This window comes from Notamacropus eugenii, chromosome 3 (genome assembly GCF_028372415.1).
Source record: "Notamacropus eugenii isolate mMacEug1 chromosome 3, mMacEug1.pri_v2, whole genome shotgun sequence".
NCBI classification, from domain to species: domain Eukaryota; kingdom Metazoa; phylum Chordata; class Mammalia; order Diprotodontia; family Macropodidae; genus Notamacropus; species Notamacropus eugenii.
Genome location: NC_092874.1, coordinates 478,588,852 through 478,614,672, shown reverse-complemented (window position 1 = coordinate 478,614,672; position 25,821 = coordinate 478,588,852). Strand labels below are relative to the sequence as shown.

Sequence of the window (25,821 nt, the reverse complement as noted above, 5' to 3'; positions counted from 1 at the left end):
AGCTCAGGGATAAAGGATATCCTCTGAAAGCTAGAGACCAGGCATGGGGGCCAGGTCAAGCCCCACTGGTATCCAAGCAGTGTTTGTGGATTTAGAGGAAGGATCCCCAGCCCGAGGGGTGACCTCCTTGTAGAAGATTCATAGAAAGAGACAGACAAGAGCCTCCGGGGAAGGGTGCTGTGGGGGGGCACCATGACAGATCCTTAGAAGGCTAGAGATCTCTTCGTACAGGGAGTGGCCTCTCTTCTGATCGGTGCACTCAGTGGTCTGTCCCAGAGGATCCTTGAATCATGGGTTTTTGATGGAGAGGGAGCTTTGGAGATCAGCTAGTACAGCATCACCCCAACTCACTGGTCATTGGAACCCTTTAGGGCCTGATGACAATGTGGCCACCATCCTGAGGTGTGGGAGGAAGGTGGTTGGGACAATTTTAGAGGAAATTCACTTGATTTCCTGACTGAGCAAATGCCCCCGTTCCAAGTATCTTCCATAGATGCCTTGCTTTGTATTTCATATTTGGGAGGTGAAGCAGTGACTGGGGTCACTGACTTGTCTTGGGGATCCTTCCTAGCAGTGGGGAGTCCCTCACTGCTCTGACCTCATCCTGTCCCCAGCCACAGGCTTTGAAATGGAGCTCTTTTTAGTTCGGGTGGCTTTGGCCCTCCAAGAAGGCAGCAGGGCCCAGGACTGCACCTCAGGGCACTCCCCAGCTCCGCACCAATCAAATGCTTGCTTGTGTCATTAAATAACTATTGTACTAACTTGAGCAATGAGGTTGGAGAGACCTCAGATGTCATCGAAAATATCCCTTTCACTTGGCAGATGAGGTCAGGTGACTGACCCAGAGTCACCCACCTTTCTAACCCAGACCCTTGGCATCCTCAGTGTCCTTTAGGTCACCTCAGGGGATAGGAAGAGGGAGGCAGCCTGGTGCTATGAAAGGAACCTTGGGTCTGAAATTAGGGGACCCTCAGCCTCCTGGGATGACCTCTGTTTCCTCATCTGTAAAATGAGACAGTTCAATTTGGTGGCCTCCAAGTTCACTCATGGCTGTCAACCTATGCTCCTCTAGGAGCTGAAGGCAGAGACTGATCTTGGATGGGAAAGCCCTTGGGGCTGTCAGAGGGAGATATGTTCTTTGTTGGGATGAAGACCCTCAGCCAGAGGCTGAGTGTGGGACTATAGTGTTTGGTCCTAGGAGTCCCTGAGGACATGTATTCCCTCTGGGGCTGGAGGAAGCCCTGCCTCTTCCTGGCCTCAGTTTACGTGAAGTTCCAGGGACCATTCTGGAGCTGGTGAGGAGGAAAGAGGAACAGGGCATTCTCATGGGAAGTCTATGCCCTCTGGCTTCATCTGGTGGGCTTCCAAAGCTATTCAGGCCCAGGCTGGAGAGTGTTCAACTAGCCTCCAATGCTGAGACAGTGAACATTGTAATCCCCACCCCCACTCCAATTTTCTTTAGGCTCCTAGTAATTAGACTTGGCCAGGCTCCCCAGTCCTAGCAGCACAGAGCTAGATCTGAAAGGATCTCGGAGACCACCCAGCCTAGCCTCCTCATTTTGCAGCTGAGGAAACCGAGGCCCAAACAAGGACACAGAGGTCAGGAGCATGGAGGTGGGGGGAGACTCCAGGACTCCATCCCCTCATTCTCGGCTCTGGCCTGATGTGTTGTGTGAGGAGCAGAAGTGGCCTTGGGACTGGTGCTGGGAAGGTCAGGGCTTCTCCTTTATAACCTTGGCACTCTTTCTAATAAGTGGTACTGAATAGATGATGTCCCCATTGCAAAGACCTTGTCATCATTGCCATGAAGTTGCTAGGCTGGGAGAGTCAGCTTTCTGTGCTTTGGGATGGGCCCATTCTAGGTTCACACCCTGGGCACAGAATGACTGCTAGGTGTGGTTGGTGGTTCCTTGGTAGCAATGTGAGCATATCTGGATGTGAGAACCCCCCCAGCCTGGCCACTTGGGCTTCCCTTTAGAAAGTCCCAAGTCCTCATGTGATGAACTGGGTTTCCCCTTCTGGCCAGCAGTCACATTCAGGGCAGAGGTGAAGAGGCAGTCTATGAGCTGAGTTCCCTTTCACAGAACCATAGAACTTGGCTCTGTCCTGTGTTGATTCAGAGGCAGCCATAGTGGAGTAGATCCCAAGCCACCCTCAAAGACTGGGGTTACAGAAAAGCTGCCAACCTACTTTGGTGTAGTGGAGGAGTTTCCTCATCTGGAAATTCCTGATATTAATTAACTTAATGGGGTCAGCCCCTATTCCTTTCTGAGCTGATACTTGTGTTAATCTAAGAGGAACCGAGGGCCTGCCCCCACCCCTAAGCTGTTGGTGTAGGGCAGGGTGGTAAGAGGGCCTGAAGCTCTAGATTAGGAATGGGTGCCTGTGGGGGTGGGGGTATTTGTGGCTAGAGAAGGGCTGGGGAGCCTAATGGAAAGCACCCTAGTCTGGGGGGCTGCTGACCTAGACGTAGGGTTCAGCTCTGCCACTAAATTGAATGTGACCTTGGGAAAATTAGGAGGGCATTAGACTGGAGTCTTTTTGAGCTCCCTTTGAGCTTTGAGATGTTTTGGTAGTTAGCTCAGGGTGGTTGAACATGCCAGCTAGAGACAACACAGTCTTGTTCCTTTGCTGTTCAGTCATATCCAAGGCTTTGTGACCCTGGGGACCAATTGTCTGGGGGCGTTTCTTGGCAAAGACACTGGAATGATTTGCCATTTCCTTCTCCACTTTTATGCAAAGGTTTTAGGCAAGGGTTAAGTAACTTGCTTACTTAAGCTAGTAAGTATCTGAGATCAAATTTTGACTCTGGTCTTCCTGCCTCCAGGCCCAGTGCTCTAACCACTGTACCACCCAGCTGCCCTGCTATGGCAGTACTGTGGTGAAAATGGCCCTAGGAGCTAGGCGATCTGACTGAGTCGCAGTCCCTCTAACTGCCAGATGAGGGGTTTGCACCATTTCCAGCTCTAAAATTCAGATGCCCTCAACACTCCCTGGAAGAGGGCAGCTGCGGGAAGCCTGGCCTGAGCCTGGGAACAGAATTTGAAGAGGCATTCTTCCTCCAAACTTTCTTTAGGCTTTCCAGCTGCCATGGTCTTAGAGCCCAGAGATTTGTAAGCCTTAGGCAGTGGAGGCACATTTGCTGCAGCTGGCTGGTAACCCAGCCCAGTGGCAGGGCTGGTTCTGGAGGGCACACTGTTTTAGCATAGATTTGGAGCCAGTGCCAAAGCCAAGTCCCTGGGCCTTGGTGAGCAGAGCCCTCTGCCAAGCCAGTGCCAAGCTGCAGCTCCCTGTCTACACTTCCTGAGGTAGATTGGCATCAGGAGCTTTGTTGTCTTTGAAACCCAAGATTCCCCTTCTTACCCCTCCCACAGGCTCCTCTGTATCATTAGTGCTTGTGTTGATGCAGCAAAACCTTCTGCCCAAAAAGGAGGCTGGACCCCACCCCTGACCTTGGGCTCATGGCCTGCTGCCTCCCAAGAGGAAGGATTGGGGGAGGGGGTAGGTGGGGAGAGACCCGGATTTCTCCTCCAGAGACAGATTTTCTCCCAACAGACACAAGAGACCTTACAAAAGATTTGTGAGGGGGCCCAGCAGAATTCATTTAGAGGACTTAGACATCAGAGGTGATGTGGGGGGAAGGGCCGAGGGACAGTGAGCTTGAAGGGATGGGGACCCAGATATCCAAGTAGTTACAGAAGAGACAGAGAGGACACAGCCAGTCAGTCCTTGCCAGGCAGCATTGAGATTGTAGGCACATGGTATAAATCTGCCCTCCCCAAACACCCAGATGTGACATGACCTGGATGCCTCTGCCTCGTTCCTGACCCCATTGGTCCTGGGCCACTTTGGTTTGGAGCTCGTCACTAAGGTCACTCATGGGTCTGTGAATCCTGTAGTCCCAGGCCTGTCTTTCTTGAAGGTTCCATCTCCTGGTGATGCTTTGCATCCCCAGATCGAGCACTCAGCAGAAGGAAGGCTGGCAAGCCTGGTAGGGAGAGCACCCCAGAGCAAGGTGTTCCCTAGGTCTCCTCCTCAAGACTCTTCAGAGTCATCCACCCTCCAGCTCACATTCCCAGATCTGCAGAAAGTGAAACTTGGGCTGAGTTATTTCTTTTTGACCTCGAATGTGCTGACTTGTGCCTAGGTAAGCCATTGCTGTACAGGTGAGGCATGAGGTGAGAGATAGTGATTAGTGAATGACACAGAGGCAAACTGGTGGGGCAGTGAGGAAAGTCAGGAAGACCTGAGTTGGAATCCTCCCTCAGACACTTACCATGGAACTGCAGGCATGGCACTTAGCCTCATCCACAAAATGTACCACGAAGGTACATGGGATTATTAGAAGGACCAAGTAAGAGAGCATGTGTATAGTGCTTTGCAGATGTAAAAGGGCATAGAAATGTGGTTTTTTTCTCTTCATGGCCCATGCCTGGCCTTGCAAGGATACTTGGCATTATTTCCAGCCATGAGAACGCATTGGGTAGCCTCTCTTCACCCACCTTCCCCTCCCACCCTCAGCCAGTAGCTGTGGGGCAGTTAGTGGTCTGGGGCCTAGAGACCCAGCTGGGGGCCAAAATGTGAAGCTATCTCCTCAAGGTCCTGGTCGGAAGACTGCTAACCAGGAGAGCTGAGCAGGCCTAGATGGCCCTGATGGGGCTAATTATGGAGATGACATATGAGGCACGTGGTCCATCCCTGGATTTTCCTGGGCACTCATGCTTGTGAATCTGGAAAATTGGGCCACAGCTCTTCTGCCTCGCCCTGACTAAGAGTAGCCCATCTTACAGATGAGCACAGCATGCCTCAGAAGTTAAATAACTTGCTCTTGGTCCCACAGCTGGTGAGTGCTGAAGCTAGCAGATCTGGAATTTGCAATCCAGGATTGTTCTTTTAAAATGACAAGTCTGGGTCCTTTGGAGCAGTCCCTCTGGGGAGCTTGGCGGCAGGTTTCCCAAAGCCATGGGGGGGGAGGGGGGCGCAGAGAAGCTCTTGTTCTGGATGGTTGAGGGCTAGGAAGGGCCTCCCCTCCCTACCCCATGGCTCCCTGGGCTCTTCCTTCAAGTCCCTGGTCTGTTCCTGAGGCTACCCAGCTCCAGGCAGGGCTGCAGGTGGAGAAGGCTGGCCAGGGCTGGCTAGGTCTAGGCCCAGGGCACTGCTGCTTGCCTTTGTTGTGTGCACCTTCCCTGATCAGCACCTCTCAGCAGGCTGGCAGGCAGAGGATCCCACATTTAGACTAGGAATAGTCTAGTCCAGCCCTCTCCTTTTACAGATGAGGAAGCAGAGAACCGACTTGTTCCATCCCCTGGTTAGTAAATGGCAGAGCTGAGATTCAGCCTCAGGATCTCAAACTCCACATTCCTCACTCCTCCTGTCCTGTGACCATGTGTCTGTGTAAGGCTTCCTTTTGTTCCCAGGATGCCTTGTTTTTCAGTCATGTCTGACTCGTGACCCCATTTGGGATTTTCTTGGCAGGGATGCTGGAGTGGTTGGCCATTTCCTTCTCTAGTCCATTTTATAGATGAGGAAACTGGGCCAAACAGAGTTAAGTGACTTGCCCAGGGTCACACATCTAGTGAGTGAGGCCAGATTTGAACTCAGGACACTTGCCAAGTTCTCTTGCCTCTGACTGAGGCACATAGGAGCTGCCTGATGCCCCATGCCCTGTGGCTGGCTAAGCCAGGACTCCAGGTCTCCAGACTCCCTCCCCAGTGCCCTTTCTCATGGGCAGGGGAGGGTGTTGCCTTGGTCCCTAGCACACACTGAGGAGAATTCATTGTTCAAGCCTTTTCAGAATGAACTCAGAAACTCTGCAGAGAAACACAGGAGCATAGATTTGGAGTCAACAGGCCCCGGGCCAGCTAGGGCAGCCACTTTGGAATTAGAATCTGTCTGTGGGTGACTTTGGCATTGAAGCAAGGAGGGTCCAGGAATCCTTGGCTTTCACTAGGAACGGCAGACACCATCTGCCATAGCCCCTCCATTGACAGGAAGCAATGCCTTTGGATGCCAACCTCCAGTGGTGCCCATTCTCTTAGCTCTGGTCCTCCTACGAGCCCCAGTTCTACTCACACCTGTTTACTCTGACCTTTTGGCAGCCTTGGCAGAAGCTTCCTCTCTAGGCCACTGCCTCCTACCTCATCCCTCCCTAGCCATTGCCGGCTCTGTCCCATCCTTTCCTACCTTTCCATGGTCCCTCTGGCTTCCTCCTCCTGTTATATAGAAAGGACACCTTGTCTTTCTTCCTCTCTTCTCCCCCCCCCCCCCCCCCCCCCCCCCCCCCGCAGGACATAAGCTTCTTGAGGGCAGGAACTATCTCATTTTGTCTTTGTCTTCATATCTCCAGCGCAACAGTGCTTTTGAATTGAATTAACTTAAAGATGAAAGGTCAGATCCTTGAGGTTGGGCTGGGATCTGAGCAGTCCTCACTGGGGGCAGCTCCCATCTAGCCTGGCCTGGTAATGGGAGTTACCCTATGTGTAAGATGCACCTCTTACTAGTTAATATTTCAGGGCTTCATGTTTCATGGGTATGAGTAGGCATTCTACCCATGGGAATTGTAGTTCCTTTATGACTCAGTAAGCAATCTTCAATTGTCATAATTGTTGCAAGCAAAAGATCCATTGCTATCTGCCCACCTGGTGATGAGACTGTCTTGTCTTGCCTAACTGGGCCTTGGTTGACCAACAGACGTTCATCCAGACCATTTCACACTGAACCTTATCCTGTACTGACTTGGGCCTGCAGAACATAAGGTCCCTTCCAAATCAAGATGTAGTCCACGTGGGGCTCGGCACCCCAAGTAACCCCAAAATGAAGAGTCTCTGAGTGCTTGGGAGATAAAGAATGTCTGCTGAGGACTGGTTGTGGCTTTTGCCAAAGGCCAGATGCTTTCTGGGTTGCTGCTTAATTTGGCCGTTGTCTCTCTTTTAGTGAAAACAATTGTAGCCAGTCAACCCACAGGCCAGCTCATGGGACTGCATCCCAGCTGAAAGGCCAGGCTGAAGCACATCATTCCCATAGCCCTCCCTGGCTGGATGCGAGCTGTCAGGGCTGGTTTATACTAGTTCTGGTGAATTCTGGCCTGGAGGGCGCAAGGTATAAGAGGAGTCCTTCTTCCTTCCTTTCGCTTGTCTTCTGCTCTCATCACTTAGCACAGTCTTAGAAATTAGACCAGAAAGGGAGTCTCCTAATCCATCCAGCCTTCCTCCCTTTCTCTTCTCTCCCTGTAGAAGTGTACATTTAGTTCAAATTAGCAAGTACTTAGCAAGTGCTGGGAGGTAAAAAGCTAGAAACTTCCAACACCCAGAGTGTCTGTGAGCGGATATTCCAGGGTGGGTGTGGGGCCAACATCTGCAGAAAGAGGTTGATTTTTTAAGTATGCTTTGTATTTGCTTGCTTGAAGAGAGGAAAAATCACTGGGTCAGGGCAGGAGATTCAGAACTGTTAGTCTGCAGGGGGACACCCTCCCCCCAACCCCGAATCTGGGCTTGGAAGGAAAGAATGCATTTATTTACCTGTGTGGGCGTAGGAGGTGGAATGTTTGGGGAGAACTCTCAGGCCTCTTGGCCTGGAAGTGAAGATACATATAAGGGAGTAATATAGAACAGGACTGAGGTACACGGGAGTCTGCCTGCCATCGACGTCCACTCAGATGCTGTCTTTCCTAGATGTCCTCTCCTCTGCTGCTGCTTGCCCTCTGAGGCTGCCTTGTATGGGCTCTGTCCCTGCCTATCTAATGTACATCTTTTAGTCTCCGTTAGATTGTAAGCTCCTAGGGCAGTCCTGGAGCTTAGCACTGCACTTGGCATATAGAAAATGCTTGGTGTCTGATCAGAGTGGCCCACACACACACCAAGGAGTGAAGAGGCAGAGGAGAGAACTCTTCAGAGAAGTAGCCTCGAATGCATTTGCCTATTGTGACTTGCCTGGCGCCATTCTTGGCTCCACAGTTGGTTTCCATCCACCCTTGGGAACGTTTAGACCACAGAGTTACGGACCTTCTGGGCTCTTAAGTGCTTTTTGCACTCAGTAGTTGCAATTTTGATTTTGGTCTTAACCTCAGTCTCCTGCGTGACACTGTGGGTGTGAGCGCACAAAGAGCTTCCGTCCCTGCCCTCAGAAAGCTGATAGTTTTTAAACTATGAATGTTATTGTTGTTTTTCTATCCCCTTAATTTCCCCCTGCCTCCTTCCCTTTCCTAATAACCTTTCCCCTACAAACAAAAGATTAAGGGGGAAAAAAACAAAGCTGAGCTATACATTAAAAAAAAAAATAATCCCTTCCCTAAATATCCACACCCATGGACCCACCCTGTCACCTCTGCCAAGGACTGGGATGGGAGTCTGCTGACATTCTGATGGAAATCGCTCTGTAAATGACTCGACAAATGGTCCACCCAGTCCTGCCTGCCCAGACTCTAGGCCAGTCCTGTGTTTTCAGTTCTCCCAGAACCAAAGTGTACTAGATTTCTCTGCTGATTGACTCAGTTTGTCTAAACTGATCCTTTCCACTTAATCAGTCTCCCCTTCCCAACTTGATCATCCATCAGTTCTCCCAGAACTTTAGAATGGTCTTCATGCCTCCCTCATCCCCAGGCTCAGTTGGCCAGTGATTCTGATTGAGTTGCCTTTGGAACGCTGATTCACCTCCTTAGCTCACCCCCATTGTGCTGGGCCTCCTCATCCTGTGTACTGCTTTGAGAGTTATCTTCTTAAACACTGCTTGCATTCATAGCCCTTCCCTGCTTGTGAATTCATAATGGTGACGTCTTGCTTATCAGATCAAATCTGAATGTCTTATCCTTGTGTTCTGGGTCCTCCCCCTCATCCCATCCCAATTAACTAGCTCTACCTTGTTGCCCAACTCTGTTTCCCACTATTCTCCACCTGTTCTAGTCAGCATAGCCTGTATTTCCACACACACCATTTTCATTCCTGCCTTAGAGACCCAGGGATTCATTAAAACAGTTGGATGGATCACAGTATTTTGGCAGGAAGGGCACTGAACTTGTGTCAGATGACCAGGGTTGGATTCCCCCACCCCTTGCTTGGAGCCGAGTGTCTTGGAGCAAGCCTCTTCCCCTTTCTGAAGGGTTTTCTCATCTGGGGCATGAAGAGCTTGCATAAGATGGATCTCAGAGGTTTCTTTCTATACTAATACTTTGTCAGTCAACTAGTATTTGTTAAGGGTTTGAGCACCAAGCACTGGGCTAAGCACTGAGGATACAAAGAAAAGTCAGAAAGGAGGCCCTGCCTGCAAGGAGCTTACATTCTAAGGGCTGAGACAACACACAAACATCATCTTGCCTTTACTATGTTGCTACTTATTTGGAACATTCTCTTCTCACTGATTTTCTCTGAGGGCCCATAAATTCCATCATGAAACCCACTGTGGCTGCCCCCATCTCCAACGATGGTCTCAAGGGTTTTAATATTGACCCCCCCTCCCCAGACACTTCTTGAATATGTCTTCTGTGCTAGGGACACAAAAAGGGATAAGGAGGTCCCTGTCCTTGACACTCTGACCATCTGTCCAATTTGGAGAGGTAAGAGATGGATTTGAGTTTCCTGATGAAGAAGCAGATCTTCCATCCATGCTCCAATGTAAAGCATTGCCAGGCGGGCCACAGAGTGTTTGTTACTTACCCAGGGTCACAGAGCCATTATATGTCCAAGGCAGACTTGAGGCCAGCTGTCTGTACACTATCCTGCATGTGCATATCTCATACTTGGACATACCCATTTACATATATGGTAAAATAAAATAAAAGGTAACTAACAATGCCTCATAGCATTTACAGATCAGGATATTAGATATTTAAGAGGTCTTAGAGGTCATCGAGGCCAGTGGTTCCCAATGTTTCTTGTTCTTCAAACCCCTTTCCAAAAAAAGGGAACTGCCACTGTTAACTCATTATTTTAGATTTCTTCCTTAAGTGCTTGTAATAACTATAATGATGACTTTTGCCCCCCAAAACTCTAAATTAAAACTGTAATTGTAAAATACAAAAACAGCATATGCAGTTAGAAAAGAAACATTCATAGCATCTTGGTCATGTGATTACCCAGCTGAAGAGGATGTTGGAATGAGGGAACTCACTTGGAGCAGTGAACAGAGTGCACGTGAGGACATGTACATGCGTCTGACCATCTATTGGGAATCAGTTTGTGCTCAGATAGTGAACTCTTCTGGTGGTTTGAAAACAATTTGATGGATCAAGAAACAAGAACACATTGTGTTTCACCAGGAACGGGTTAGAGTGCTGAACAAACACCAAAATCTGTTGTGTGTGTGAACGTGGTGATTTTGAATCTCTGCAAAGACAAAACTATAATGCTTCAAACATGGGAAGAAAAATGAATTTGTAACAACTGGACAATTATTTGCTGCTTAAGGAACCATGAAAAATATTTAGCTCTTGGCCAGTTGTCAGCAGCCTTCTCAGGAGTTCCCAGACCACTCAGAGGGGAACCCACCAATGAATCCCCTTTTTATTGAGATAAGAAAATAAGCTCTCCTTAAGGAATGTGATCTAACCCAAGTCGGCCATGCTTGTATTAATGATTGTTCCTGTGAAAAAGAGCTGGCATTTTTAGTGTGTTATAGACTCAGTGGGATTTCACAGGGTAGACTGGCAGTAAAACATTTTTTTTAAAGCTGCTTTGATCTTGGGCTACTTTAAGGGGGAGCTATAGTATCCAGGGCTGTGATGCTGCTAGGTACTCCACCCATTTAGAGCACACTTGGAATAGAAAACTCTTTAAGGGAGAGGGAAGGAGCTGCTGCCTTTTTTTTTTTTTATCCTGAGTGCCTGGAATATGTTAGGTGTTAAATAAATGCTTGTTATGTTGGAGTCTTTTTTGGTTTTAGGAGCCATATTTTAGGAAGAAAATCAATGAGTCAGAGAGTGCCCAGAAGATGACGTGCAGGGTGGTGAGGGCATCAGAGATTGTGGCAGCCTGGGTAAAATGAAGGAACATGGGAAAAAGGAGACTGCCCAGTTTTTCCTCTCAACAGCTCCACCTCTTTTGGACTTCTCTAGACCTCTCTCCAGCATGCTTTCCTTTGTCAGGATATTCATCGTTGGGAAATCCCATTAGGCTTCAGGACTGAATCTACCTGCTTCTCTCATCTGTCCCCTTTGTCCCTCTGACTGAATGCTGTGACTGGGCCTCCAGTTAAGGAGGAGGTGTTCAGCACAGGTTTCTACCTCCCACTCTATTTCCTGCCAACTATGCTGATTTTGACTTTCTTTGGAAAACCCTATCATGGCCCCATACCTGGTACCTCCTGTCTTCCTCCTCTCCTTTCAGCTTCCTTTTCTGTGTTGTCTTATCCCTTACATTGTAAGCTCCCTGCAGGGAGGACTGTGTTTGTTTGTATCCTTTGCACTTAGCACATAGTAAGTACTCAATAAATCTCAGTTGATTGATTGAATTGGAGGAACTTGTGATAGCTGCCTCCAAGTAGTTGAAAAGCCCTTTCATGGAAGAGGGACTAGTAATTGGGCTCTTCTACTTGGCTCCAGAGAGAGGGAAGAGCCAGGAATACCAGAAGTATTTTAAGTCTTGGGAATGGACTCCAGCTGCAGTAAGTGCCCATCCCTGGAGAGCTTTGGGCAAAGGCTGAATGGCCAGGTATGGAGGGTGTGATGAGGAAGGGGATTCTTATTTAGAACTCTGAGGCTCCTTGGGTTGTTTTGTCACATTGTGAATAGTGCCAGGCTTCCACCTATATGCCTTTCAATGCCCCAGAGATCACATGCAGCTACACAGTGTTCACCAGCAGTTCTGTGGGGGTATCTTTCCAGCTAAACTGGAAGAGTTTGGGGAGGGTCACTTCTACCTGACTCTCTGTCTCAGATCATGAATGAAAGACTGACAGGTTCATGCAGTGCCAGTGGTACTGGTAGGAATGGGGCAGAGGACAGGGACTAGACTTGGAGTTTCATTAGTAGAGGTTTACAGCTCCCTCTCCAATGCAAGATGGCACCTTCCCTAGAGCTCGTCCTGCCCAGAGTGTTGAAGTCAGGTCATCAATAACACCTACCGTGTACACTGTGCTAAGTGCTGGGGACACAAAGAAAGGGAAAAAGTCTGCCTTCAAGGAGCTTACATTCCAGTGGAGAAGACTGCAAACTGACAACTATGGACAGATAAGATATACCGAATAAATTGGAGGCCATCTTAGAGGGAATTCCCTGAGGTTAAATTGTTTCACTTGTGTCAAACTCTCTGTGACTCCATTTGGGGTTTTCTGGGCAGAGACATTGGAGCAGTTTGCCTTTTCCGTCTCCAGCTCATTTTATAGATGAGGAAACTGAGGCAAATAAGGTTAAGTGACTCATCTGGGGTTATACAACTGGTAAGTGTCTGAGGCCAGATTTGAACTCTGGTCTTCCTGATTCAAGGTCTGGCAGTCCACCCCCTGCTCCAGGGACTGAGAAAGGCTTCCTTAAGAAGATGGGATATCTAGCCCCAAGGGTCAAGGACTAAGTGACTTGCCTAAGGCTGGTCACTTAGTAAGTTGAACCGGCAGCATTCAAACCAGTGCCTGCCCTTTTAATCCCTCTTCTCCCCCCTCCCCTTAAAGCCCTTCTGGTCCTTTGGGTGGACCAGCCCTGTCCTGCCGTGCCTTTTCCCTTAAGCTGTCTTTCCCCAACTAGCTATTCGAGCTCTTGGATCTGAGCTTGATGAAGGCTTTGTGGGGGAAGTGGCAGACAAGTTATGTCTTGCACGAATGGGCTGACTTCAATAAATGGAGATGGAGGGGGCAACAAGAGAAGAGGCACAGGGAAGGAAGACAAAACAAAGGGGGGAAGGAAGTGGAGTGCAAATGGAGGCAGATGGCAAGGAGGCCCGTGGGAAATACAAGGATTGTGTTTGTCCTTGGTTCTCCAAGAGGACCATGACATCAGGGAATGATGACATGACTTGCAGTTGACTTGGATTTAAGAGAGGGAGGGCTGGGCAAGGTCACCAGCCTCACTTTCTCCTCCAGGGCCATCAGGTCCAGTGACCCAGATATTCATCAGGATGACTGGAAATGGCCCAGGATGCAATGGGAGACCCAGGCCCTGTTAGGCTAAGGTCTTTTCAGGTTTTCACTTTGAGTGAGGTAATGCCCATTCAGTGAATAGATCTCTTTAAGAAGTGAATCAAGGGATGGCCCCTTTAATTAAAAAAGAAAAGAAAAGAAAATCAAAGTGGGAGGGGAAGATCCTCAGGGTTGCTGGCCAAAAGAGAAGCCAGTTACCGTTTACTGTTTACAAGGTATAGACTGTGTGGGAGAGGCCTTGAATGCAGAAGCCTGCATGAACTTCGTCTTGTTGCATGAAATGTGAGATACTCCCACCCCTTCCTCCCATCAGCCCTGGGTGTACGTCCCTGTGTGTACATGGCTGATTCTTTTAGTGGAATAGGAGTTCTGTGTTTCGTATTCTCACCAATTAGCACTGTGCTTCTCCCTTAGCGTGTGCAGGCTCTTAATGCTCCATGAATGAGGGAGGGAGGGAATGAATGAATTTCTGCAGTGCCGGATAGTTTCCAAAGCACTTTCCTCCCAATAACCCGGACATATAGGCAGTGAAAGTATATTATTCCCATTCTTGAAATGAAGGGCTCTGGGATGAAGTGATTTATACAAGGTCACACAGCTAACGGCAGAGCTGGGACTGACTCTTCCCAGGTCTCCTGACTGAAGGGAACACCCAGGTCTTTTATGCTTCTGTGGTTCTTTGCCCCGCACTGAGCTGACAAAGTCAAAGGCAATCAGAAAGTCCTTTGATTTTTTTTTGACTGATCTATTGACATTGCTGACTGGATGGATGGACGGACGGATGGATGAATTTCCTGCCCACACTGTCCTTTGGAATGAACTGGGACATATTGGAGTTAGTTGGGCTTTTAAAACCCAGGCATGTGCTCAGGCTGTGAAGCGCCATGCTGGAAGGAACCTTAGAGGCTCTCCCAGTCCTCATTTTGCAGATAAAGAAACAGAAGGTCAGGGAGGTTCTAGGATTTGCCCAAGGTCACAGGTCAGAGGTGAGATTTGAACCCAGGCCCTCCGATACCAGGGCTTTGCCAGTTACACAAGTGTGTGACTCCGGGTCATAATACCTGAACTGGGATCTCGCAGGGTTGTTGTGAGGAAATCATTTATAAGTTGTCAAGCTTTATGTAAAAGGGTGGTATTAATAAGAAATTTAGAGGGGTTTTGGAGGAAGAGATGTTGAGGCCAGCATGCCCTGGGATTCTCAGTGCTGGACTGTGTTCCCCCTCTGAATCGCCTGTTGTTGGACCTTGCAGGCTGTGAGATCAGCTGTGGAACTTTCTAAATGACTAATTGTATAGCCTCATGTGGCAGAGACAGTCACCAAGCTGGGGTACAGCAAACCCTGGCTACACTCCTGCTCTCCCACCAGCACCTGCTGGCTGGGCGGAACTGCCTGCGGGGCTCCTCCAGTTGGAGAGCACCCCTGGCTTTCAGACCCCAGCTCTGGGTATGACAAAGTCAGGAGACTGTTAGGGGTGAGCAGTCCCTATAGAGAAGCCCAAGTGCCCCGGGCTTCCATAGAGAGGTTGCATTGAGCCGCCATCGTCACCCATTGTCACCCTCTCACTTTCAGATCCCATCAAAGAGGCAAGTAGACAAGATGAGCCAAAGAGCTCTTCAGCTCTAGAGAGGCTGTGCTTTGCATCCTGAAGAGCTGAGTCCAGCCCTACTCTGACATCATGACCTTGGACCACATGGCGGCTCTCAGCCCTGTTTTTGTGATCCAAAAATTAGGGGATAATAATGGCCAGGTCTGCTTCAGAGATGTAGAGCAGAGTAGTAGGGAGAGACTGAAAAGGCTCTGTAGGCCAAATCCTTCATTTTGTAGATGAGGAAACTGAGGCTGCGAGGTTAAGTCCCCAGGGTCACCCAGTTTGTAAGTGTCTAAATTAGGATCTGAACCGAGATTGAAGTCCAGAGCTCTATCAAAGCAGTGGCTGCCCCCTCCTTGTTGGGAGCCTTCTGTGTGATGATATCCGTGAAGTGTTTGTTTGTTGTAAACTTTAGTGTCTCTGTAAATGTCGGTTGTTCTCTCCTCTGGCCTGAAGACTCACGCTGACCAGGCACTGAAGGACGCTTTTGTTCAAAACAAATTTGGTTTTCCACTTTGACCATCATGTATTCTGTATGGGGGCAGCTACGTGGTGCAGTGGATGGAGCGCCAGTGCAGCAGTCAAGAGGACCGGAGTTCAAATCTCGCCTCAGACACTTGACACTCACTAGCTATATGACCTTGGGCAAGTCACTTAATCCCAATTGCCTCATTCTGGGTCATCTCCAGTCATCCCAATGAATATCTGGTCACTGGATTCAGATACCTCTGGAGGAGAAGTGAGGCTGGTGACCTGCACAGCCCTCCTTCACTCAAAACAAAGTCAAGTGCAAGTCATGTCATCATTTCTCTGATGTCATGATCTTAGGCAATGAAGGACAAACACACACATATGTCATGTATTCTTTATACAGAACAAGGGAGGGGAAAGTCCCCCTGGGTCTCCCCTGTGATCAGACCAGTCCTGACTGCTGAATTGCCTTTCGGGTGACAGGATTGGACCAGGGTTGGTGGTTATCTCATTCTCGAAGAGGACCAAAATGCCATCACTATGTCAGGGCCATGGTATAGTGTATCCAACTGTGGCTGATCAAGCCAACGCCAGCTTGGAGGGTTCTACCACAGGTTGAGCACAGAGCGTCCATTTGCACATTTGGAATGAAGATATCTAAATGTGTGCGTGTTATGTTTCTTTTGAGCTGCTGCAATTCTGCTTTGCTCATAGAGCACAGCCCCTTCTCTGATGTGGGCCTGCCATGCTGGGTGGTCCTGTGCCAGGGTCTCCCACGTCTCACCATCAGAGAGACCTTGAGGGTGCCCTTGTATCGCTTCTGCTGACCTCCATGTGAGCATCTGCCTTGTGTGAGTTCTCCATAAAATGGTCATTGAGGCATCTATTTGGCGTATAGACAACATGGCCAGCCCATCAGAGTTTGGATGCCTGGCAGGTCAGCTCGACAAAGGACCTCAGTGTCTGCTACCTTATCTTGCCAGGTGAATGAATCACTTCCGTTTAGGAAGGATATGGCCAAATTGGAGCAGATGTCTGAAATGTTGAGGGAACACAAAACCATGTCCTGGGAGGAACAGTTGAAAGAACTCGGGACATTTGGCCCAAAGAAGGGAACACTTGGAAGGCCATGAGCAAGTCTTGTTGGAGGAGTTGCTAGGAGGGACAATGAATAGACCCACTCAGGGTCACTCAGCCAGTCTGGGGCAGAAGGGACTTGAACTCCCTGGGGTCAGGGAGAGGGGACGATGTCTGCTTCTGGTCAGCTCTTTCTCCCCACTTCCGGATGCCTGAACATACTTTTCTCCCATTATGCTGGTTTGCAGCTGGGGACTTTGGAAACTTGGTTTCTCCCTGATGGAGGTGAATTTTCCAATATGATCACTCTGTCATGATTTTTTCCCTCCTGAATTTCCCTGTTACCTGATTTAAGATTTTCTCAAGGACTTAAACAGAACTCCAGTGGGGTGGGGGGAAGAAGAGGGAGGCTCTGGAAACTCTCCATCTCTTTCCCTTCCTCTCTCCTTCCCATCTCTCTTTGCCCCCCTTGCTCCCCCATATCCTCTCTTTTCCTCCCTCCCCTCTCCCTCCCTCCTCCTCCCCTCCTCAGTTCTCCCTGCTTCCCTTCTTTCTTCTCCCCCCTTCCCATCCTAGAAACAGTCCTTTTGTGGCCCAAGGATGGTGAGAGATCCTGGCATAGGTTGGGGGCACTGAGCCAGCTGAGTGACCCTGGGGAAGTCGCTTCACCTCTTTATGCCTCCATTCCTTTATCTGTAAATAAAGGGTTGGACTAATGTCTCTGGGCTGCTTTCAGTATGTGATCCTTGCAGATCTGGAGCCTGGGAGACTTGAGTTCAGATGCTGCCTCTGTTACTGGCTGTGTGTTCATGGGGAAGTCACTTTATCTTTCCATGCCTCCGTTTCTTGGCCTGTAACATAAGTGTAATATTGCCTGCAGCGCTTCCCTCTCTTGGTGGTTGGGACGTAGAATAAGGTGTTGCCACCAAGAGCCGCCATAGAGCAGTCTGGAATGTTCGCTGTCCTTGCTCCCATTCTCTTCCATTGAGGATAGGCTGGAAGAAGGGGCAGAAGGAGGATTGGGATGTGCGGGGGCTTGGGGCAGGACTGGGATTTGGAATGTCTGTGGTCCAGCTGAGTCTCAGCTGGCTCCCTCCCCTCGCCCTGGCCTGGACTTCTGCTGCCGCCCTCAGCACATTCCCTAGGGCCAGTGTGGATGCCCAGCTGTCAGGAAGGGCCCTTCCCTTTGGGAGGGGCTCCTCCCTCTTGCCTGATCTGTGGACTACTGAATAGGGGGGTTGTATCCTTGTGAATATGGATGCAGGTCTTCACAGCTGTGCCCTGGAAGAATCGTTGGCTTCTCACTCTCACTGCCAGGCTCCCTGTCCTGCCCTTGCTTGCTGGGCAGATCTGATCTTCTCTGATGTGGGTGACCAATGCCAGGAGGGGCTTTGGCCCAGGGCAATCAGGGCTAAGCTTTTCTAAATAGTGCCAAATTCATTGTAAATCCCTCCCTCAGGCCAGGATCTGGGGATGAATTACAGTTTATAGATCTGGGACACTGCCCAGGGTAGTGCTCTGTGGGTAGAGTCAGGGCGCCACAGCTGAGGCTGCCCAGGGCCCAGGGAGGCCGCTGCCCAGGTCTAGGAAGAAATGGGATCACCACATGCTCTTAGGTCAGAGCCCAGCTACTCCATGTTTACAGATAGGGCTTTGAGCCCAGAGGGATTCTGCCCAGGATCAAAGGAACAGAGAGGGTCAGTTAGAATTCAAATTCAGATTCTCTGACTCCCAATCTCAAGCAAATCACTGTTAAACTATCTCCCTTTTATTGAAAAGTCCTTGAGTGTATCATCCATCACTGGAGACCTGAACTCCGCTGGAGGGGATGAATTCAATCTGGAAGAGGTTGGTTGTATCTGGAGTCCTGGGGCAGGATTGTGGGGTGGGTTACATCTGACAGGTTCAACTCCCCTCTCTGTGGGGCTCTGTTTTCTAAAGGGGTGAGTGAGCCTTCCATCTGCTCTCTGAATGGAGCGGGGAGGACTGGGCTGCTCTGGCCTCTGGTGAAGGGTCTGTTTTCTCCCTGGAGACTCGGTACCCTCATACCACTTCAAGCTCCACTCAGGCCTGCTGTCTATCGTCTGAAGGCAAGACTTCATCTCCCCTTCTGCTCCTTTCTTCCTCCAAATCCTTGGAAAAACTCTCCAATTTAGCTTATTCTCTGATGAGCATTAATCATTTATCTCGATTTAAGAAAGGATCTCATTAATCCAAATGGATCTCTGGTTGTTAGAATTTCAGGCTGGCAGTGGGGAGTGAGTGGTTTTGGGGGCAGAGAAGAGTCTGAGGCTCAGGAGATAGGACCCAGATTGTCCAGAGTGTGTGCGGGGGAGTCACAAAATGTCCCAGTTGGAAGGGTGATAAGACCTCCAAGAAAGTATAAGCCCAAGCTGCCTGAGCTGGAGCTAGAAACCCTCCAGTTAGACCACACACACAGACACTCACACACACACACGCACACATGCACGCATGCACACACACTACATATTTACTGATGACTCTGGGAGCATTCATGGGGGGGAGCTGACAGAGTCAGTGACAGAGCAAAGACTAGACCCAATTCCAAAGCCCTCAGAAACTCCTAGAATAAGGATGGTCATGCCCATTTTACAGGTGAGCCCTCTAGAAAAAGCAGGCCAGGTCTTTTGAACACCTAGTGTAGCAGCAAGCACCCTGACACATCCAGGATGGCCTGCTAGCACAGGTTCTTAGATCTGTTTTTCTAAAAGGAAAGCAACTTTGGAGGTTTTCACAATCTTCTTTAATTACATTCACCAACACAGAGAATACAAGCAGAGAAATAAGGACCAACCGACAGGGCTTCTGTCTGACCATTGCATACATACATAGTTACCAGAGAGAGAAGCACCAACTCTGGGTTTTCAAAGCTGGGGGAAGGGGAGAGGAGCTCTTTAGCAACCCAGAGTCTCATCTGGCACACAAACCTTCTTCCAAAGAGTAAGCCCCCAAAGTTAAACCTCACCTCAGAGTATATATACCCTTTTCAGAGCTGGAGGGCAGGACCCCCATGACCCAGAGTCTAAAAATTAATTAGAAATTAACAAAAGCCCTTCCTACAAAACAAGCCTCCCCTAATCAAGCTTTCCTTGATGGGTTCCACCTGAGGCCTATTAAAGAGGGAAAATCTTTACCTCTCACTGCCTGTGGTTGTTTACATCACAGCTAGGGATCCTCATTCATGTAAGGATTCAGCTGGATATCCCTGAGACCCCTCACAGCTCTGAGCTTCTGAAATCCCATAATCATATGGGGGAGAGGGCTATTTATAGCTCACAGGATCATAGAAAGGGTCTTAGAGACCATCAAACCCAACTCATTTTACAGTTGAGGAAACTGAGGCATGGAGAAATTCAGTGACTTGTTCATGGTCACACTACAGGGATGTACTGGTAAAGGTTTAGCTATCAGCTTGGGGCCTCAGGGCCTGATCCGGTTCTGTTTGGGGCTGTTAAGAATTCCCAGCTATCACACCCACCCATTTTCATCCCCGGGTAGAGAGAGGCCAAAGCCACGTTGGAGGAAGAGGGGGTGGTTAGCCTTCATTTTAGATTCTTTATGGAACTCCTCTGAGGCTTTGGCCCAGAAATTGATTTAATGGGATGGCTGCCTCTCTGCTGCCCTGAAACCTGAACACAGGTCATAATGCGGGGTCGCAGTCAGCCTCTCAGAACACAACCAACACTGCAGCATCTGAGTGACAGAGCTCCTAGAAAGGGCCATCTTCTCTTTAGGTGGAGCTTTCTGGCTTTTAGATCATCTAGCCCAGCACCCATCCTCATTTTACAGATGAGAAAAGTGGAGCCCAGGGAGTAAGGGACAAGAATAGACCCAGGTCTTCTGACAAATCACCACTCCACTGCCTGAGGCAGTGCCCCAAATGTGGCTTGGCCCCTGAAATTCATGCCTGGTTCAAGATATGCTTTGGGTCAGTGTCTAATCTAAGCCACAGCTCATGAGCCCCCACCAGTGGTTTTAAGGCAGACAGACCACCCAGAAAGCAAGCAGATCAAAGCAAATGAAATAGCAAAGCTTCTCTGCCAGAACTGAGTAGCATCTCCTGCAGATTCCCCACCCCAACCCCACCCCGCAGTGGAGAGGGCATACATGGGCCAAAGGGGGCTCCATATGGGGAGTGCTCAAAGCCTGGGTAACTCCTGTTCCTTGAGTCAAGCCCTGAACAGAAGCCCTCTGCCTTCAACACCTCTCACTGTTCCTTCTGTTGTCCAGAGCAGCTCCTGGCGGTGGCTGCTGTGATTCCAAATCGTGTTCTTTGCAGTATTCCATGCTGCCTCTTGCCAGTGACAGCCTCAGACTTCTCCTGTCCTAAGAGAAGCCTTTTGTTTCGTGGTATTCAGCACCTTCTGGTTCTCCTCGTCACTAGAAATGATCAACACAAACCTCTAACCCAAATCCCTCAGTCGCCATCCTATGATCTAAAAGTCAGGAAGCTCCACCTGAAGAGAAGAGACGACAGCCCATTCTAGGAAATCCATCACTCAGATGCCACAGAATGATGGCTGCATGTTCGGGTTTCAGGGCAGAAGAAGGGCCAGCCATCCTGTGAATTTGATTTCTGGACCAAGGGCTAAGAGCAGTTCCATAAAGAATCAAAAATGGAGGCCAGTCCCGGCAGCATAGCTTCACTGACAGCCCCAGAGCTCTTCCTGGTTTGGAAACCACTGGGAATCAGGTGTTCTCTGGTGCACTTGGAGAGCTGGGCCAGATTTCTTCATAGAAGATGGTGGCACTCTCGGTGGTCATTCTTTATCTAGTAACCAGTGACTCATCCCACCACAACATGGCCCTTAATAAATAATAATAACACCAACATTTATATACCACATGAAGATTTGCAAATGTAGCTTCATCCTCACAACCACCCTGGGAGATAGGGGCTCTTCTTATCCCTATTCTACAGAAGAGGAAGCTGAGATAGGAAGAGGTAAAAGTGACTTGGCCATGGCCATATGGCCAGTGTCTGAAGCCATATTTAAAGCCAGGTCTTGGGGCTCTGGGCCTAGTGCTCTGTGCACTGCCCCTCCTAGCTGCCCCCTGTGGTCCGACCAAGCTGTGTTTGGGCCAACTGTTGTCTCTCCTTAGAGATTCTTGTAAAGCACAGTCCACTTCCTGCCTGAGTGCCTTAACTCTGGCTGTGTCCTCTATCCCTAGAAGGCATTCTCTGCTCATGTCTGTCCCTTAAAATCCCTGGGGTCCTTTGTGGCTCAGCATATGTCCCTTTTTCCACCAGAAGCCTTTGCCAATTCCCAGAGCTGCTCCTCTTGCCCCTCCACCCCCATCACTCTGCATCATTCACATGTCCCTCTGTCTACACCTGCCATCTGTGGGTCTGGTTGTAAATCCCTCAAGGTCAGAACTGCTTTTGGTCTTTGTGCCCCACTGTCTGGAAAAGGTGAGGTTGAAATCAAGCTTGTTGCTTGCTTATGGAACTGATGAACCCATGAGTGTGGCCATTTTAGTCTTAAAGGAAACCAGATTTAGGGAAGCATGTGTGGGCAGATTCAAATCATGCAAGTGCACACACATCCAGTTTATACACAATAGAACCCTGTTGTGATGTGGCTTTGTATATAAGATGGGTGATTACTGCTCTTGGCCTCAGTTTCCTTATCTGTAAAATGGCAGGGGTTGACCTAGATGACTCTGTTGCCTTCCTCTCTGTGAATGATGACAGTGAACTCTGGAAAGGCCATTCCCAGGTGGCTAAAGGACAATGAATTATTCAGTGACTTAGAAGAGGTTGAGGGTGGGAGGGAGGGGGTTATGGGAGCTCCCTAAGGAATGAAATGACATCTCCTTGAATGCCAAAATATTGAACTTCCCTAAAAACCAAACAGACCCCACCCTTGTGTCTAGTTAGAGGAACCACTGCACTCAGAGAAAACAAAGCAGAAACAAAAACCCTTGGGAGGGGATGAAATCCTGGGGATCTCGAACCCTGGGCCTAGGTGGCCTGGCAGGTTTAGCCTGGGCCAGATCCCTGCATCACACATGTCGCCCTTGAGTGATTTTGCCTCAGCCAGAGAATCCACAGGCCTCTTTGGGGACTTTCACATAGGGACTTCTCCAAAGCCCTCGGCAACATGGTGTCACCTCTGTGTGTGAAGAAGACAGGCTGGGGGGAGCCAGCTGTGTCCAGAGCCCAGTCTGGGGTGCTTTTACCCTCCCTCATTAGCCAGCACCTTGGGGAGGGGAGGGCAGCTAGTGGGTGTCTGAAGGGTGTGTGGCTGGGACTGGTTCCTGAGCCTACTCTGGGCCCCCTCAGTCACCAGGGCTGCTCCTTCCTGCTTCTCGAGAGAACATTGTCTGTGAGCCCATGACCTCATCTGAATGAGCTGCTGGGGCTGGAAGGGGGAAGGAGAAGCAGGCCTGGATGCAGCCACAGCCACATGACTCAGACCCTGAACAGGGGAACTTTCTGTTGGTGTCCATTTCCCTGGCAGCGGTCCCAGCCAGCAAGGACTTCACCAGCAGCATGGCCCCAAACGTCCCCCCAAAGAGGGAGACTCCCAGAGGGGCCTGCGTAAACCCTCTACAAGGAGACATAGGCTATTGTCAGAGCTCAGCAGAGAGTGTCCGTTATTCCACCAGGCTGGGGTACGAGGTTGACTGGGAAGGGGCATGACCACCTCAGCATGGAATCCAGGTCATCCAGGCCAAAGTCATCATTTTGCAAATGAGGAAACTGAGGCCCAGAGACACAAAGTCTTCTACAAAGACATGCAGCAGTCAGAAGGCTTGGATTTGAGCCCCAGCTCTGCCATGTATTAGCTGGGTCTTGGGACAAATTACAACACCTCAAATCCTCAGTTTCTTCCTTTGCTCATAGGGACAGTAAACCTTGCACCATCTTGTCCACCTCATAAGGACCTTAAATGTGACTGAAAAGAACCTCAGGGGCCTTTGGTCAACTGTCTTCTTTCCAAATGAGAAGATGAAAGCCAGAAAGGGTGGTACTTGCCCAAGGCCACAGAGGGAATCACTAGCAGAGCCTGAATTGGAACCCAGACCCTCCGATTCCAAACCTAGACATATGGTGGAACGTGAGGTCCTAGGGGAAGGGAAAGAATGCCAGCCTGGGAGTCAGGTTCCCATCCCATTTGTGCCAGAGTGAGCAGAGGGGATCCCCAGACTCACAGCTGCCTCCTCTGGGAAATGGATTAGGGAAGATGGCAGCCCCAGGAACCCTACTTCAAAGTTTACCTCCCATGTTACCTGTGTGACCTCAGCCATGTCTCTGGGCTTCTGATGCCCCTTCCATCCTCTAGCTCTGTGACTGACCCTTAAAGGGTTCTGTGGCTCCAAGTTTTGTGGATAAGAAGGAAAGCCTTGGGAAAGTCACAGCTGGAGCTCCAGACTCTGGGGCCCTGGGCTCTGGCTGTGCATGCACTGTTTCTCAAAGGTAGTGAGACCCATGCTGCCCAAGGGTTCTCATCTTGGCAGGACCATCCCTCAGCGGGAACTTGCCAAATGATCATTTTCTTGCTGACAATATACACGAAGGACTGTAGAAACAGGGAAGGTGTTGGTGGTCTTGTGGGAGATGATCATTGTAAAAACTACAACAAAGATAGGGGCAGCTCGGTGGTGCAATGGATAGAGAACCAGTGCAGGAGTCAGGAGGACCTGAGTTCAAATCTCACCTCAGACACTTGACACTCACTAGCTGTGTGACCTTGGGCAAATCACTTAACCTCAGCTGCCTCATCTTGGGTCATCTCCAGTCATCCTGAGGAATATCTGGTCACTGGATTCAGATGGCTCTGGAGGAGAAGTGAGGCTGGTGACCTGCACAGCCTTCCCTCACTGAAAGTCAAGCGCAAGTCATGTCATTATTCCTCTGATGGCATGGTCTTCTTCAGCAACGAAGGACAAACACACAACAAAGATAATGCAGCTTTAGCACAAGAGGGAGCAGGTGCATTCTATAGAGCTGGAAGCTCTGTTGGCTCTGGGAATTCAGCAAGCATTTATTAAGCACCGACTGCATGCCAGGTCTCGTAACAGCAGGGTTGGCCCTCTAGGAGTTGATCCCGGGAGAGGAACAGGTGGGCAGAAAAGGCCTCCCTCCAGAGGTGTCGAAGGGGCCCAGGCATCCCTAGAGCAGGGATTGAGGGTGGGCAGCATGCACACAAAAGCAGGAGAGAGGGCACCAAGTAACAAGCAAGCGCACTAGGCCCACATTTGTCTAGACCATGGAACATAACGTGGAGGGGAGAACTTTGCATTGCACCCTAAAGGCCATGGGAATGTGGCCTGGAAGTCCCACTTCTGATGCGTTCTGGTCATTTAATCCAGAGCATTTTGCAGCATTAGTAGAAGGGGTTTCCTCACCCAGGGGGGTCTCCAAGGCCAGTGCAGTCAGAGTCAGCCCCTTTCCCCTACAGAGGTAATAGGGAGACTCCATAGGTTTTTGAGCCACAGAGTGGCATGATCAGACCAGATGTGAGGAATGAGCCGCAGAGTGGGAAGGGGGCTGGTGTCCGTTGCAGCTCAGATCTCGGGCATGGTAAGCAGAGGATGTTTTGAGAAAATGCAGGGGTGAGTCTGCTCCAGACTGCAGTTGATACATAGACCTCCTAGCTTCCATCCCTGTGGTCGCTGTGGGGTCAGGGATGGAGGCTTGTGTCGCCCCCATGACGTGTAGTGGGAGGAAGGAATGACAAAGCTGCATTGGCGCCAGCCTCTGGAAAGAGGAGATGGGGGTCAGAGGCCACCTCTGATACGTGACCCTGGGTAGGCCAGTTCACGTCTCTCAGCCTCAGTTTCCTTATCTGTAAAACAAGGCCATTGTAAACCCCCTCCCCCCAGTACCGCCCTCACGTGACTCAGTGTCTCTGTGGTGCTTCTTTGTGGAAGAAGCAGCTGTTATCACGGTCAGACCCATGACTGTATTCATGGAGGGAGCAACCCCTGAAGGGCCCCTAATCTACCTAAAGCACAGCTTTGATCCTTCCATTCCTCTGCCCAGGAACCTTCAATGGATCCCTCTTACCACAAGGCAAAAGGTCAGATTCATTAGTTTGGCATTTGAAGCTCAATACCGGACACCCAACTTATCTGGGCACATCTGCTCCTCCTGCCTAACTCATAGTCTTGAGAAGCCATCTGGGTTGCTAGGTCCTGGGTCCCACAGCTGCAGGATATCAGGCAGAATTGGAACCCAGGTCTTCTTGACTTGGATGTCCTCCCTCTCTCCCCTCTGCCATCTTGTCTTCTGTCATATCGGTTTTGTTTGTATCATGGTGAAACACTGGCTCTGCTCCTTTACTGCTAAGCCTCACTTTCCATCTCTGTGAAATGGGGAGAGTGATGTCTGTCTGGTGTACCTCACAAGTAGAGCACAGGGCTTTGTAGACTGGTGTGCGAAACAGACCAGATCTTGTTCTGGTTCTTAGGAAAAGGCTTGTTTGTTTCCTCAGCTGCATCGGTGTGTCCTGACTCCTGGTGCCCACACTCGGATCTGAGCATTCTCTTGCTGGCAAAGCCTGGGCTTAGACTAATGATTGTCAGTCCACACTGGGGCCACGTGGAGAAGCCGAGCCAAAATCTGAAGGGGCCTTTGTGGCTCAGGCTGCTGGTG

At 49.8% G+C, this 25,821-nt stretch overlaps 1 protein-coding gene across 3 annotated transcripts in view; it reads left to right on the top strand.

Moving 5' to 3' along the window:
• BICD2 (BICD cargo adaptor 2) overlaps positions 1-25,821 on the top strand; it is an 88,421-nt gene that overhangs the window by 8,816 nt on the left and 53,784 nt on the right. The window lies entirely within an intron of this gene.